At 37.3% G+C, this 17,950-nt stretch overlaps 1 protein-coding gene across 10 annotated transcripts in view; it reads right to left on the bottom strand.

The window, feature by feature from the left end:
- The window catches only part of LOC144293967 (uncharacterized), a 1,010,193-nt gene that overhangs the window by 362,811 nt on the left and 629,432 nt on the right, over positions 1–17,950 (bottom strand). The gene's annotated exons all lie outside the window — the stretch shown is intronic.

Genomic DNA, 17,950 nt, shown 5'->3' with positions numbered 1-17,950 from the left:
CACCCTGTTTGCATCACCAACATTATCAGGGCCTCTTTTACATTGAAACTGCTCTTGCTTAAGCATCCTACGCAAGTGAAAGTGTTGAAAGACAACAATGAGAAACGCAACCATATCATCAATATCAGCCCTTATGACTAGTAATGATGTCTTTTTTATGGAAACTTGTCAAAATAATCGTATGTTAGACTTTGATGGCTCTTCATTTTTAAGGGAGGTTTAATGCACATATTTTTTGCATTATTATCATTTCCCCTGACATAATTAATTTTGTGGACATTTGCTACCACAGCTTGTTACTTTAGACAGAGTTGCTGAAGTTGTTATGACTCCTCCTACAATAGAGCAGGAGGAAGCTCAACCTTTTATGTAAAACAATAATTAGAGGTTTTTATTACAAATAACAAGCACACAAACAGATGCACCAAATTTCTAACTGTGAAAAGGTAGAAAACTCCATTTCTCCAGAGGAGGAATTAGGGTGCTAATATTATAAGAGCTGTTAAGTTTAATTTTGGCTTGTGCAGCAGGCTTTGCCCCACGCAATTTCTCTTTAGCCTGATAGAGATAAATCCTTATTTACAATGCTCTATCTTTGTAAAATTTTATTTTTTTAAGATTTTAGTTATTAATTTGAAAGAGAGAGAGAGAAAGCACAAGTGTCGGGGGAGGGGCAGAGGGAGAAGGAGAAGCAGGCTCCCCACTGAACAGGGAATCCAATGACTCCGGGGATCATAACCTGAGCTGAAGGCAGATGCTTAACTAACTGAACCACATAGGGACCTGTGTACAAGTTTATTTTTTTATTTTCATTTTCTTGCCCTATTGAAATAATAGCATAAAATCATACTCCTTCTACTTGCAATAAAAAAACAGCTTACATCAGTGATAAGCTAAAATTATTTGAATTGTAAACTGTATATAAAGATGGACTAGTAGATTCACCTTTTAGAGAATGATGTTCAGTTAATATTAAAGGTACCAGAGCAATTAGTCCAAACTGATCATCTCATTACATAAAGCCACTTCTTCTATTTCAGGTATTTCAGGTATACTTCACCTTTGTATATCAATACAATATTACCTTTCCAAAAACAGCTATGAAAATAATTACTGATAGTATTACTTATTCTAAATGTGGAAGACAGACTATATCAGTTATTTATCATACACGTATTTTAAAATACTTGCAATATCTTCTTGAAAAATATTCTACATACTGACAAGAATAAGCAGCAAATACCGATGTTGAAGGAAAGAAAAAACTGATGACTAGAATCTCTTTGAATTAAGCAAAACTTTTCAAAGTATGAATAATTAATCCACTTTATTACTCCCAGAACACCAGGGAATAACACTTCCAAGGCCCAAAGAAGAATATCTGCTTTGTCCCACTCTTCTTTTGCTTATTCATCTGGGTCCCATCCTGCTTAAATATTAGGAAGGATTTGGGGAGTTTAGTGGCAGAGCTAAAGAAAATGATTCTCAAAATGACACCTTGGAAAAAAAACTGGGATAAAGTGCTCCTTGGTCTTATTGGTTATGTCTTGGTTAGTCTTTTGCCTTCTAGAGGCTGCATTAGCTCTGTGGTATATATGCATGAGTGTGCACACATGTCCACATTTATTAGCATACACTAAAGAAAGGATAAGTAGAGGGAGATAATTTTATACCTGGTGTGTACAGAATTGAGGCTTATAGGTTTGTAACATCTTGTATGACTGTAATATTGAAATTTTTCACACATAAGTACACTTTCACTGTATCAAATGTTGGGTACCTAAGAGTAATAAGCTTGCAGGTTTGTCTTTGATGCAAGGGAAATGCAAGCACTAAATATTCTGATAAGAGTGAGGCAAACCATCCCCTTACTTCGTCTTCAAAGATTTCTTTAGATCCTCCTTTTATGGTTGAAGGTTTTGTTCAACATTTTACAATTAACAATTTGGCAGTACTAGTCCGGGCATACAGGGAATATTTGTTAGCCAAGACACAGACTTTAGAGACTTAAAGATTTCAGGAAATAGATCCTTTACCTACACTCTTTTGCCTTTCCATTCTCCAGGTTGTTTTTTTCTTTTGGATGGCTTTGATGGGCACAAGGAGCCAAAATCATACAAAGGGTAGATAAATGAAAGCATTCTGGTATATAATCTGAGGAGTTCTCTGATCTGGAAAAGAATCTCAACTATTTCCAGAAGAAAATAGAGATGCAAGGCCAAGTTCTTTGGTTAAAAAAAGATTCAGAATAAAAAACTAAAAAGGAAGGTTATTATTCTATGCAGATAATAAAATATTGCTAATTCATCCTGTTGGCCATATTAGTTTTACTGATAGACTGCTCATCAGCCAATGTGACACAGGTAGTCAGGACTAAAGGTGTTGTTGGTAGGAGTAAATGAGTGGGCAAGGCAATTATTGATGAGATAGTGCTCACTGAGATTCAGTATGAAATCAGGAGTACAGGGGTACAGGACACAGACCTTTTGCTTCCTATGTACAATCTCTAACCAGTATAGCCTCTTTTTGCTTCTTTTGGATATAGTGGTATTTCTGGCCTCTCTCTGTAGATCAGGAAGATCCACACGTCCTTTTACTTTTTAGTTGTGTGAAATGAAAAGTCACAAGCATGTGTTTCACTAATGAGCACCATTCTTCCTTCTGTAGCTCATAAGAAGGGCCTGTCCCAGATGTGGTTGGGAAGATGACTGCACTTGCATTCATTCAGAAATACAGTAAAAATGGTGAACAGTCAAGCGTTTCTGGTACCATGAAACCAGAAGAAAAAGTTGTGGCTCTAACCCAGGAAACGTCTTAATGCCAGTCCTAGGAAATGGTTTGGCTAGAGGGAATGTTTATTAGTGTTACCACTAAGACAGGGAGTGTCTACTTCTGACTCCCTTTCCCACTCTCTCTCATTCCCTTAGGCTTTCCACCATGCGGGTGCCTGTGGGTCTGTTTCCAATACAGGAACAAAAGCCTCCTCTTTTTTTTCCCATTTCATTGGAATATTGAGGAGTACTGCACTAAAAGGCTTACTATTTCTCTCCTCCTAATCGTTTCCCTGGTAAAACTTGACCATTTTCCCTGTGGGGATGGAGAGAGGCCATTAGCCAAATGTGGGTATACAAAAAAACATTTCAGGTTGGACCTAAGGGATCTCAGACTGAATCCAGCCTTCAGGCTTCCGTAGATTATTTAGGAAACCTATGACCCTTTTATTATATAACTCTACTATCAAGCAGAATTGAGCCCATTACCCAGGAAAATTCTAGGCCAATCCATTTCCCACTGAATATTGGAATATTACTCTGTGAATATTTCCATCATTGCCTTTGCAATGTTGGATCTTAACTGTCCTGTTATTCCTCTTCAACCTCCTTGAAACAGGAATGGAGACTTGCTTTTTATACCTTTGTGGCTATATGCACACAATCAATATTCCTTAGTTGAAAAATTGGAGGTAGAAAGTAGACATTGGTCCAGTGCATTGTTCTGCTGGTAATGGAAAATACCTCCTAACTAATGGCTTAAACCATCTTAATAAAGTTTTTATCGACCCTTTATTTCTACCTTGCTCTGAAAAGATCACTCACAAATATATTTTAATCACTGAGTTGGATCTCTGCATCTTAGTAGCCTTCATTTTCTCTTTCCACATAATTAATAGAAATAATAATTTTAAAAAACAACAATAACTAATATTTATGCAGTACTTTTTATGTTCCAGGCAGTGCTTTAAGTGTTTTATACATACAAATTTCTTTAAGTCATACAACAAACACTATGGAGTAGATTCATATAGTTCTATTTTATATAATGAAAATTAGGTCTGGGAGGGTCCCCCTATATTAACAATATTGGTATTTTTTGAACTATACAGTGGCATACAGAAGGCATTGCCTTCAGCTTAATTAAAACTTACCTTCCTAAAAAAAAAAAAAAAAAAAAAAAAAAACTTACCTTCCTGATTATAGGCCCCCTGATCTCTCTTTTCCTAGAAAACTTAAAATTGTAAATTCTTTCTCTGTCTCCTGGAGATGTAAATCTTCTACCAGCCTCTTGCTAGTTTCATAACCCAAGAGTGTTTTTTCAAGGACCTGGGATCTATTCCTCTAAAATGTAATCATCAAGAGAGACAGCACCCCAACTCCAAGTCTCTGTGAGAAGACAGGAGTTACCTTCATAAGCAACAATTCATAAACCCAGATGGCCTAATCACATTGACCAACCTCTCCCAAACATCCTCCAGTACTTTTTCTATTTGTGCACCCCAACCTTTAAAAACTTCCCACCTTTTGTTTCACCAGAGTTGAGTCCAACCTCTCTCCCCATTGCAACAGTCTTGATTCTTATTGCAATGTACCAAATGAAGTCTTCTTTGCCTATTTAGCTTTGTACAGTGCAATTTTTCTTTGACCCTTTGGAATTTATTTTCAGCTTCCCACAAACATTTTCCACAATCTTTCTTTTCCTCTTTGATTCTCATAACCAAGTATTTGTCTTACTGACAGCTATATCCTTTTTAGAAATTATATATTCTTACCACCTTCCTTTCTGTCCATTCCAAGAGGGCAATTCTAAGAGTCCTTCATTTATTCTCATGTCCCCCACAGTCTTTTCTGCATTTTCTTTACAAAATCACTTCAATCAATCTCACATAATATAATTTTGCTCAATGTACTGCTCTTCAGTCTGTTTCTCTTTTTTTGTCCTTCTAGAATTTTCCTCCCACCATGACCACTTAATCTTTCCCCACCCTCCATAAATGTATTTTCCATATTCTCAGCCACATGAACCTAGTTTTTGTTCTGAAAATTATCAAAGTGAAAGAGACGAAAGGAACAAAAAAGAAACTATTTCAAAGCAGAAGTATCCTAAAGCTTTAGATTACATAAAAATCCAAGCTCTACACTGCATTTATTTTTACCATTTTTGAGAATAATTTTTGAGGATAAAATCTTCAGAAACGTTCCTGGAGAAAGGAGATAAAGAGATATAATCTGTGTCCAACAAGTGGGAAAGGATGGGCAAAGGTTCATGTGGATGCCCTATTGCTCCAATAGCAGCAGCCTTTCCTACGACAACAGGGGGTAGACAGGCTGCTTACCCTTTTCCCCTGTGATGGATGCATCCTGTAAACACCTTGTATTCCTAAGAGAATTCTTCATATTCAAGACATTGTTAATAATAATAATAGATTTAAGAAACCGATGAGTCCCCTGCCTCTTCCACATGAGAACAAAGCAGTCCTAATTATCTACCACTAGGAAGTCGGTGCCAGGGTGGATTTATTTCCTTTCCAAACTAGCATATAGCATCACAATTGATTTTCTTTTTCCAATTCTAATTTTCCAGACCTATTAAAATGACTCTAAACCAAACTGCTTTGAAAGAAATAATATTGGCTTTCTCCCATTATTCCTTTCTTTTCTCCCTTGTCTCCTTTCTACTAAATCAAATTAATCTGCTTTAAAAATAGAAAAGATAAGTGATTATATAATCTTCTAAGGGAGGCAGGAAGCTGTGGGACATAAGGCACAAATGAAATGCTCACACATTGGGCATATTTAGACAATATGCATGTCAATCCAAGCCTTTTGTGGCCTAGTACTGTGGGGATGCAGCAAATGGAGGTGGGGAGTCTCTCCCCATCTGAGGCCCTTAGTGATGTAAAGTGCCTTCTGAGGGGAAAGAAATGCTTCCACAAGCCCAGAGAAAATGTTAAGATGCACTCTGAGCTCATGTAGTTCAGAATTATGGCCTGGAGGCAGTAAGAGCCCCTGTGACTTAATCCTGACACAGGAGAGAAAAAGGGACTTTTTATCAGCCCAGCTGGCACTGTCATTGTGGCTTTAAAAATCTTATTTGAGTCTTGCTTTTTAATTTATATGGTGAAAAAAAACCATACACAACTCAATGAGAAAGCAATATAATCATTTTAGGTAAACAGTGAAGTTTTACGGTAACAGAAATGGAGGCCCCTCAGCCCCTAACTCTGTTCCTGAAAACTCAAGCTACAGTCCTGCCCATCCTGAAAAGACCAGACTTGGTCCAAAGAAAAGCCAGTTGAGGGGAAGGATGATATTTTGGGTGAACAGAGTTATTTTAAGAAGCTACCAGCATTTGCATTTCTAAATTATTAGGAGATAAAATGAAGGGAAATTTTTAAAATGCATATACATATACCCAGGTTTTAAAATCTAATTTGAGGTCACAGCTGTAATTGCAAAAGCTTAGGATTGTGTGTCATGCTGGAATAATGTCGTGTTAGTGAATGTAAAGCATTCAGCATTACTTTATGCCTCATTGCATCCTAAGTGCGATGCTATTTCAATACAACACCTACCACTTTTAGGTCTTTATGCTTAAGTATGTCTTGCTGGATGAAATCAAGCTACAAATTGGATGAAATTGGGTCCTCCCAGTTGATTCTACTGCTACAAGCTCCAAAACCCAATTGTTTTCTAAGCCCAATTCCATGAATTCAGAATTTAAATTATCGTGATTTCTTGCACTGAAAAATAAATACAAAAGCTCAACTTGCTGCAGAGATGAAAAGCAGTTTCTTTGGTCACAAAAATAAAGTTAACTTTTGTTCACACAGGCTCAGAAATGGTGCAAAAAATACCAGAGAAAACATAATTCACAGAAATCAGAGTGTATCCATCGCTTAGGCAAAAAAGGTCTTTCGTTCAAACAAAATACTTCACAGAAAAACTGCCGTGTGTTCAGTTTCCTTTCATTCTTGCATGATAGATCAAGTCATTTCACTGCCACCTAAATTTGTGGTTGCAACAAATTTACCGATTTTTAAAGACAATATTAGGATCACAATATCCTTCTACTTGGCAGTTAAGGATGCATTTGAAAAGATGACCATGTCCATTAGGTCTGTCCACTCCACTGTCAGAGGATTTGTTTCACTAAATCATACGGAGCATGGTGAGATGGGATACAGACTTTTAGTGTAGCAGAGACAATCAAAATTGAGCCTAACTGGAATAGAATCTAGGTTTCAAACGACAATTATTACTGCCGATTTTGATGATTCTTAAATTGATTCTTACAAATCCTTTTCATTGTAGAAACAAAAGTTTCTTCAAAACAGTAGTATTTTGGCTTGGCAATACTTTTTGGGGTAACTCCAATAAAAAATAGCTAAAAACAGAAGTTTTTATTCTACATACATATTTTAATTATGCTAAGTGGTGGCTATATTTTTTAGAGGAAAAAATAGCTAACCAAAGAAAACTATTGTACTATCCATGGGTGGGTATTTTAATAACTTACACAAACTTATGCTTGATCCTAGTTATTAAAAATAATCAAACTTGCCAATAGCTACCTTAAGGGAAAAAACAGACTAAAAAATGGCATTATAAGTTGATGCATTTGTTTTTGTTTTCTTCTTAAAGTTTTATTTATTTATGCATTTATTTTTAAAGATTTTATTTATTTATTTGACAGAGAGAAAGAGTCAGAGAGCATAAGCAGGGGGAATGGCAGAGGGAGAAGGAGAAGCAGGTTCCCCACTGAGCAGTGAGTCAGATGTGGGGCTTGATCCCAGAACCCCAGGATCATTATCTGAGCTGAAGGCAGATCCTTAAGTGACTGAACCACTCAGATGCTCCAAGATTTTATTTATTTATTTTAGAGAGAAAGAGAGCCAGCAGGGGAGCCCGGGGGGAGGGGCAGAGCAGGAGGGAGAATGGGGAAAGAATCTCAAACAGACTCTATATTGGTCCCCATGCAGGGGTCTTGTGACCCTGAGATCAAGACATGAGCCAAAACCAAGAGTCAGACACTCAGCCAAATAAGACACCCAAAGGGGTCCCCATCTGTTTCTGTTTCCAATGGAAGAGAAAGTGTATTGATAATGTAGTGGGTAAAAGCATTCTAGTAAGTGACAGGACCATTATGTAGAGATTATCCTGTCTTAGATCAGGCATTAGGATTCTCTGACATAGGTCTCATCCCTCTTAGGAGAATGTAATAATTCAAACCATGCGATCTTGGGAGAACTAGGCTGACTTACACTAGACTGGAGGAAGAAGCGTCATCAATACCAGATAAAGAAAACTTATATATAATAATACCATCCATTATGCTGAAGCACTGAAGAAGTAAAATGGTAAGGAAAGCCACAGGCACAAGTATTTCAGAGGGCTGGAAGCAGGTACTGACAGGATACAGTTCTTCCCCACCCAACCCCCAAAAGCAATTCCATTTGAAGTTTGGGATCATGAGGGTAGTTTATGATTCTTCCCTTTATGCAGTTCTGATTTCTGTTCACAGACTATGACTGCCTGTTCAGCTTCTCTCCTTCATGATCTTTAGTTAGTAATCTAGGGACTAGGTCCAGGCTAAGCTGCCCTGGCTTGTACTTACCTGCCTCAGTCTGTGCTGCCAGGCCCTTTACCTAGAATCCTCCATACCTAAAAGGGGCAATCCATCTTGATGACTTTCTTCGCTGGCTTAATTTACTAGTCCAGACAACTAACATGGTCTGTTGACTTCCCATGTCCAACTCTCAAACCCCTCAAAAAATAACCTGGGAAAATTAGGTGTGAGAGGGAATCAGAATTCTGGGGGGCTGGGAGAGAGAAAAATGTACATATTTCTGTGTAAAGTTCATATACAGTCCATCCTCATTATTTATTTGTGGATTCCATATCTACAAATTTTGCAACTTGTTAAAATGTATTTGTAGTCCCCAAATCAATACTTGCAGCATGTTCACAGTGATTTATGGTCACGGGTAGAGAGTGAAATACTTGAGTACCCTGGTAATCAGGGCTGAAGTCCAACAAGACAATGCTCTGCCTTCCTGTTTCAGCTCGCATACTGCAAGCTTCTGTGGTCCTTTTAGTGTCACCACTTCCATATTTTTACGCATTTCTTCGTGATTTCACTGTTCAATACGGCCACCGGGTGCAGTGCAGAAGTGCTGGCTGTCCAGCGTTCCTAAATGCAGTCAGCCTGTGATCTTCCTTACAGATGTAAGCTTTATTCAGGCATGATGTGCTGTGCTATTTATAATTAAATGATAATAAAAACAGCACATGCCAAACTTTGTAAAACGTGACCAAAAGAAAAATAATAACACTGATTTAAAAGTATAGCTTTAAATATGTACATCTAGAAATTAGATTGAAACTAGTATCCCATAACTATATAAAGGAAATTTTAAAACCAATGACATAAACATGATCTGAACAAAGCAAGGAATTTTATTTTTGGAATAGGACAATTTTACAAAAATGTCAATTCTCCTAATTAATATATAAATTCAATGCAACCCCACTCACTTTTAGTTAGGTGTTTTGATAACTATACTTGAAATTACACAGAAAATAAAGTCCATGAATCTTTCTCAAATATTAAAAAAAAAAAAATGGACACTTTTCCAACCAGATATGGCATAAGCACAAGAACAGACAAATGGATTAAGAGAGAGTACTCAGAGATAAATGAGTATCTGGGAACTTAATATATAATTTAACCTAAAACGGAAAGGACGGTTTGTTCTTAAATGGTATGGGAGGTAGTGGCTCATTTTGTGGAGTACAAAAAAAAAAAAACAAAACCTGGCTCACTACACTGCATACAAAGTTAAACTCTAAATCAATTAAAAACTAAGCAATTTAATGTGAAAATATAGAAAAATATCACTGTGAATAAAATGGATAGAGGTACATCTTAAACACAATATTAAAAATACAAATCCTAAGCCAAATAATTATAAATGCATAAAAATAAGAGACATATGATAGACTGAGGGAAGATATTTCCAATGTTTAAAAACAGTACATATTTAATTTAAAAAAATTCCTTTAAGCCAACAAGAAAAATATAGGAAACTCCAAAGGAAAAATACAAAGGAAATGAATAGTTTATAGAAAAGGAAATTAAAAGCAAAAACACTAACAAACAGAGGAAAATGCTTGACTTCATTACTAACTAGAAAATTAAAATTAAAACAATATCAACAAGCTACCTCTTTAAACTGGTAAAAATTAGAAACCTAGAAAATACCAAATGTTGGTGAGAATGTAAAAGTGTAGTTATTCTGAAGAGCAACCTGGCATTATTTAGTCAAATTCAGTATATTTACACCCCCTGATACCAAAATCTCCAAATTCTTATACAGGGATGAGGAAATTCATTATACTATTATTTGCTATGGCAGGGCTTTGGAGACAGTCAGCATATCCATCACTGGGAGAGCAGACAGGTTAATTTGGATAAATGCACACCCCAAAGTTCTATGTAGCAGTTAGGAGCAACAGACTAAATATCCACCTACCTACACAGATCTTTTAAAAAACAGTACTAAGGGAAAAAACAAAAACAAACAAAAAGAAAAACAAAAAAACCCCACACCATACACAATACCATACCTCCACATTAAAAATACATGCAAGACCAATGAGGACTAAGCCCAAGACCTGGAAGATATAATTCATTTGATCTTCTCCAACTGATTTACACATAATTAAGTAATTTAAAAATTAAATTAGGAACAGTGGTATTATGATAGACTTCTATCTCCTAAAGATGTCACATTTTAGTGAGCCGGATAGCTCTTGATAAAAAGAACATCTGGCCAGAGAAAATCTCTCATTATGTTTTTCACAGATCAGACTCTAATGGAAGTCCTTAGCCCAGGTCTGAGGCTCTCACTTTATGCAGAACCTTGATGAATGGACAGCACAGCTTGTTTAAAGACCTTGGTTGAGCGGACTGCAAATTCGCTAATATCAAGAACCGGGAGGTAAAGCAAAACCATTTTACCTTGAAGTACAGAGCATACATGTATCTCTCTTCAATTAATTTATGAGCTCTCATGTAGAAGAGAGACAAGACATTGCAAATCGCTTGAGGGTGGGGGTGGTAAAAGTAACAGGTATTCCCTACAGACAAGGAGATTTAGGGTAAGAATAAAAAGGAGATTTCTACCCGTGAGAAAAGTCCAAAATGGGCATTGTTACACAATGAGTTTCTTGCCCAGTGTTTTTCAATCAAAAGGTAGGCATCATTTATCAGGAACAAAGGGGGCTATAATGCCTATTCTACCTTTTAAAATTTTGTAAGTCTAGAAGGCTCAAATTTGGATCAAGCAATGACTCACAGTTAAATATGCTACTGAATTTTTAAAAATTGAAAATAATTGGACAGTTCTCTTTCTGAATTGTTTGTAATGATGGTGTATTATCCTTTTTCAACAGTTCTCAACAAAGTAAAGAGACACTTGGATGGTTCCAAGTATTTGTTCATACAGGAATCTATTTTTATACCTATGATTAGAAGGTCTCCACAGCCATAATCATGTACTACAGGCATCTGTTTTTCTCCACTGGGTTGGGAAGAACAACCTTAGGGTGTGAAGTAGTCACAGGTGGAAACTCCCCATATCCTAGTATGATTGAGGTTTCCATAAAATTAACCACGAACCTTGCAGTATGAGTTCCCTCAAGAACTCTACCATTGCTTGCATCACTGGCACTGGAACTATCAGAACTATTCCAGTGGTATATTAGCACACTGTGCCTGAAAGACAAGCTTAGCTCATTTTTTCCCTCCTTTCTAAGTCTTATTTCTATTTTCTTTTCCCTTCTCTCAAACTGTACCTTCCAGTATCAAAGGCACTGTTGGAAGCAATTATAACAGGACTGAAATGGCTAGAATTTAAAACTTGATATTCTAAATGAAATGAGTAACAATGAACTCTATTTCTCAGTCCTGTACGCATTCTAGAGAGTATGCTCATCAATTCTTTTTCAGTATTAATGTGATTCTACAGTGAAAACAACTCAAGACTGGAGACCTTCCTTCTTCATTTACCGGTCATTCAAAAACACTGCATTACACTTAGTTCTTTTTCAATTCAGGTATAACATTCTTACTCACACAACAGCACTTCCCATTTTCCAAACTTAATGAAAGGATCAGAAACCTATCTGTTAAGGATTATGAGAAGAAGAAAATAATGATATCACTAAAACCAGATTTATGATATTAGCTGCCTAAGCTATGTATACATTCATGAACTCTTGAGTTGTTCTAGCAGGTAACCAGCAGAAAACTTTGTTGATGGTCAGGGGTCAGCAAACAATAGATCTCAGGCCAAATCCAACCTAACGCCTATTTTACTAAGTATTATTGGAACATAACATGCCCCTTTGCTTACATATTGTCTAAGGTTGTTTGTGCACTACAAGGTTGATGACTAGTTGTGCTATGACCATATAGCCTGTAAAGCCTAACATATTTAATACTCAGCCCTTGCAGAAAAACATTGCCAACCTCTGCGTCCTCGATCCTCTGAAGTTCTGGGAAGCAGACTTTAAGATCCTGAGTTAATTCTCAAATTATAATAAGCCTGAGTAAGTATAGGTAAATTAAAGGCACCACAAAAAGCCTGATGGAGAGGAAAGATACCACAGCAGGACAGGGAACTCATCCAGAGGAAAACTATTAATTAGGGTTTTATTAATTCATTCATTCAACATCCATGTTTCAAGGATCTACTATGTGTTAGTCACCTTGTCAGGCCCTAGGGACACACAAATGTGGAAAAAAAAGATGTAATTCCTATCCTCCTAGAACCTAGCATAAAATTCCGGTGTCAAATCAACTTTGAAATACATCTAAGACTGCAAACCGTAATCACTGCTATTACTTACCACAGGGTGTTGCGAGAAATAAAAGCTAACAAGTTTTAGGTGGACATCTGCTTTATTTTTCCCAAATTTATTTCTCCCTTCTGGTAATGGTAATCCTTTTTCTTTAGGGAACTACGTCTCCCCAGTCTCAAGTCGGATTTCTGGAGAGGCTTGCAAGACCACCTTTTCTACCCTCAGGGTTGGAAACATGATACCAGCTTGGTTAAATGGAGTGGCCCATGTTCCCAGTTACAGTGACTGGTACAAAATAGTTCCATGACTCTAGCCTAACCAATCGCAAGTCATCCTCAGTATTTATTTATAGCAGAGAAGGGAAGTTATCTTTCTTCTTTCCTCTCTGGTCATAACACAGTAAAGTGTTATGGCAGCCCAAAGCTGCCAGAGGTCTTATCCTCCTTCACATGAACTTGTAAAGACGCGTGGACAGACAAAATGTATATACATATATTAGAGAGACAGGGACGGAGAGTAAGCTCTTAGCATTCGAGACCCTGGATTCAATCGTCCCTGGAGCCACAGATAAACCACAAATTATCAGAAAAATGGATTTTCCATGTAAGATCTCAGGATAAGCTTCCCCAGATGTTCATAAAAAGGGAATAGTTGTTCTGAGATTGATGATATTTTGAAAGCAGAAAAAGGACAAAGGGCTGCTGAAAGAATTTGCCAAGTATGACTGAAAACAAGGACAGGGTGCATGAGTTTGTGTGTGAGGGGCAAGTATCAGGAGACAGGTATATCAGAAAAGGAGGAGGAGGTGAAATGTAATACAAATTCAAGTAGTAGTTAAGTGGAACTGCCTTTTGACAGGACAGTGTCAGATATCACTTAGAAATTAAAGATTATAGGGGCATCTGGGTGGCTCAGTGGTTGAGCATCTGCTTTCAGCTCAGGTTGGGATCCCAGGGTCCTGGGATCAAGTCCTGCATCAGGCTCCCTGCTCTGCTGGGAATCTGCTTCTCCCCTTGTCTCTACCTCTTTGTCTCTCTCATGAATAAATAGATAAAAAATTTTTTTTTAAAAAGAAGTTAAATATTATATGGATACAAATGTAAACATGGCATTTATATTGCTGTACATCCTTGGATGGGACCTGTCACTGTTCTCATTTTCCTTATGCTCTTTCAATACTTTTCACATCTGCTTTGTAGATAAGTCTCTTGTATGCAGCTACTTAATGTCAGTGTTCCTCAGAATAGGTCCCAAGTCTACTTGCTCCCATTCAATGACCTTGCCCCTACCCACAATGTTAATTATAATCAGTATACAGAGAACTCCAAAATTCACATCTTTATTTCAGAGTACTCTTCCAAATTCCAGGCACATATACCCATTACCCTATCAACATTTTCTCTTGCAGATCTTGAATGAACTTTAAACTCATCAGATAAATCAAGGACTCACAAATGCCTCCTCTAAAATTTCAGTTCCTCCGAACCTAGTGAATGACACCAGCATGGTTCAAGCCAGAAATCTAGAAAACATTCATTTTTTACTACTTTCTCCTTCATTCATAATATTCAATTTACTACAATACTGGTTCTTGAAGTGTAATCCCCTTGACAGTAGCATAAACATCACCCAGAAACTTGTCAGAAAAGTGAATTCTCAGGGTTCACGCTAGACCTTCTACATCAGAAACTGCCTTTAAGGCCCACTAACACATAAGTTATGATGAAGTTTGAGATTTTCTGATTCAACCTTTCAAACAACTCTGGAATTGGTTAACTTTTCTCAATCTCCCTGCCATCTACCTAATCAAAATGTTACTTTCCCTAGTCAGGACTTCAGAGTAGCATAACTGATTATCATAAGTATAAATATTACCTCTACTGCACTTTATTTTTCACAGAGAAGACCATCTATACTACCTCCATTTTAATTAATGACCTGATTCATCCTCTGTCACCTGGCATATATGAAGATCCAGTCAGAAATGCTGTGTCCTACTCTTGAAGACAGTCTGAAAGCTCTCCAATGTTCAGAATCCCCTCCAAACACTGGCACGTTTCTCAGGAGGATTCTCTGGGTTATAGCCAAAGGAATTTTTTTTTTAAGATTTTATTTATTTATTCATGAGAGACACAGAGAGAGAGGCAGAGATACAGGCAGAGGGAGAAACAGGCTCCATGCAGGGAGCCCGATGCGGGACTCGATCCCGGGACTCCAGGATCACGCCTTGGGCTGAAGGCAGTGCTAAACCACTGAGCTGCCCGGGCTACCCTGCCAAAGGAATTTAGAGTCCTGCTTTAGCTGCAACTGCTTCGATTAGCAGGCAGCACAATTTCTTTCATTTATTCATTCATCCATTCATTCGTTCATTCATTCAACAAACATTTAGCACCTACTACATGGCACACATAATGTTCAGTTCTTAGAGTCCAGAGGTAATACAGATATGAGATTTGCCTACACTAAGTTTCTAGTCTCACTGAAGGAGACAGTAAACTGGCACTAAGAGCTAAGAGGATAAGTGATATGTGGAAAAGTCTTCTGAGGGAAATAAACCATCTACAGCATATAGGGGATGCATCTTTACATAGAGCAAAGAGGAAAGGCCTCAAAAAGATGGGACCAGATATGTGAACTGCAAGGAAAGAAAGACAGGATAATAGATGCAGATGTCCTGAGACACTTTAAAACTTGATGCTAACGAACTACAAAAAGGCCAGTGAGGCTGAGAAGAAACAAATATGGACAAAGAGATGAGATGTGCTGTAAAACATGATAGGGCCTCCTAAATCAGTATAAACGGTTTAGATTTTATTCTAAAAGCAAGAGCTACATTACAGTAACTACCCTTCAAGCGAACAGACATGAAGGTGGCAAGAGTAGTAATGGACAACTCAACTTCAAGGTCAGAACTAAGAAAACACAGTTTAGTTTTATTGGGTCAGTACATCAGTTCAGACATAATAACAATCCAGGAAGCTTTTGTGGGCTAACTTGCTGAAGTTATTGTAATTTCTAATTTTCTTTCTATAGTTAAACACATTCCAAAATTGAAAAAAATAAGAAAAAAAACACATTAGAAACATAACGGATAAGGTTGGGGACCATCTCAGCAATTCTAAGCATATTTATAATTAAGTTACTTGTTACCGATACTGCTCCTCTGAAGTTTTTGTTGTTGTTGTTGTTGTTAAAGATTTTATTTATTTATTCGTGAGAGCCACACACAGAGAGGCAGAGAGAGAGGCAGAGACACAGGCAGAAGGAGAAGCAGGCTCCTTGCAGGAGCCCGATGTGGGACTCGATCCTGGACCCTAGGATCATGCCGAGTCAAAGGCAGATGCTCAACCACTGAGCTGCACAGGTATCCCTGCTCCTCTAAAGTTAAAACTTAAACACTTCAAGTGTTTTTCTAAGTCTGTGATCTCTATCATTCAAAGAATCAATTACTGATGGTTTTCAATCCCACTGTTAGCTCGAACATGTCAACCACATATTGTTTTCATCTATATATTTTTAAGTTTTATTTAGCTTTTCCCTGTTCTTTTTATTTAAATGTGAATACGATCAGTAGACAGGTGTTTGGATTTGTCAAGCCTCCCTCTGGTTTTCTAGAAATAAGTAAATAAAATAGCTCTTATGTGATGGAGAAATAAATTATATAAATTAATTAATCTAGTATTTTCTTTGTACAAAATGTCCTTTCCCAGATTTTCTGCCTCCTTTTAGGTCACATTTTTTGCTGCCGGGAAGGGGAATCTAGAGGTATAAACGATCTGCACACCAGTGACTGGTGTAATTTACACGTCACCAGGCTAATCTGCAGCACGCAGTCCCATTTCTGGTTTCCCTATATGGGCTGAAGGAAATAGATAAAATACTTAATGATCTATCCACACAGGGCAGGGCTCTGGCTTCAACTCACTGTAAGTCACTGGCAAAGCCATGACAGAGTACCATATTTCACAAAGAAGCACGTTCAATAGGCATTTTCTAACTCACTTACAGCTATTTCAGCTGTAGCATTGTTTCCAATTCAGGAAATGTTTTCCAATGCAAGAGAAGAAAAAAGATATTTTTAACAACTCTGCAGAGAAAAACCTTGCTTTTAAACTTTGTTCTGCTCCTGATGTCAATGCAGATTGCCCAACTAATTAGGGCTCTAACTTCTCAGTTCAGAGCCCTAAGCTGTCCTGAAGACTTTGGCTTGACCTTGTTTATGATAGCTCAATCTATGAAAATATTCTAATTATCAACGAGGATAATTCTCAGCTAAATTTCTTCACTCTGACCCAAATAGTCAGTCTCTCTTTAAAATAATATGTAATCAGTAAACCATGGAGGTTAGGATTTGGGTCTCTGTAGGTCAGGCACAGGGTTTGACGCCTGGCTTCTGTGTAACTTTAGGCAAGCTACTTAGCCTCTCTGGGCTGCTCTGAGAGATAAAATACACCATGGCCAGTTATGGAAATTTCAAATAAACAATGAATATTTTTAATTTAAGTGTAACCTATGCCACATTTGACAAACCTCAATGTGGCAACCCTACTTTGAGCCTCAGTTTTCCTAAGTGTACAATTAATATAATATTGGGGGAGTTGTGAAGATTACATAAATTAATCCAGTTAAAGCATTTATTATGGTTCCCAGTACATAAGTCCTCGCCAATTCTTAGCTGCTGTGTTGCTGCTGTTAGCTTGTTCTTTAAGAAATAAAGGAAAGCAATATGATAATATCTAGACAGAATTCCTACATTCTGGGCAAAGAGGAACCTAAATATCAGGAGGAGACAAACTTAGCCAACAGAGGCTTTTTAGATGCAAACATGGGCCGGGGACTACATATTCTCATTTAGTCATACGATCTCATATACTCTGTTTTCAGACCCAATTATGGAGAAAAAATAACTGGGATCTGAGAAGTCCCATAACTTGCTATCAGATACATGGGTAGTAGCTAGACTTTGTTTTGTGAGATTCCAACACTCGGGCTCTTTTCTCTCTTTTGACCATTGTCCCAGAATAAAATAAAAGTATTATTACTCAAAAATAAAATTAAAAAAATCTTCAAATTTAAATCTAAAAAATCAGACAAATTCCTCTTTAGTGATCATCATGAGAAAAGTAATCAGAAATAAGTATACAACTCTTATGAGGGAACAATGTACCGTCACTTAATTTGTGACCTATCTCACAATGATCCCATAAAGGTGTGGCTTTTCGTATACTCTTTTCACAAATGAGGCGGTGCAATTTGGGAACCAGATGTCTCCCCTCTCAGCATGCAGATTTAAGTGTTAAAATCAGAAC

The sequence above is a fragment of the Canis aureus genome, chromosome 2, assembly GCF_053574225.1.
Source record: "Canis aureus isolate CA01 chromosome 2, VMU_Caureus_v.1.0, whole genome shotgun sequence".
In the NCBI taxonomy this organism is placed as follows: domain Eukaryota; kingdom Metazoa; phylum Chordata; class Mammalia; order Carnivora; family Canidae; genus Canis; species Canis aureus.
This window is presented reverse-complemented; position numbering and strand designations above follow the sequence as displayed.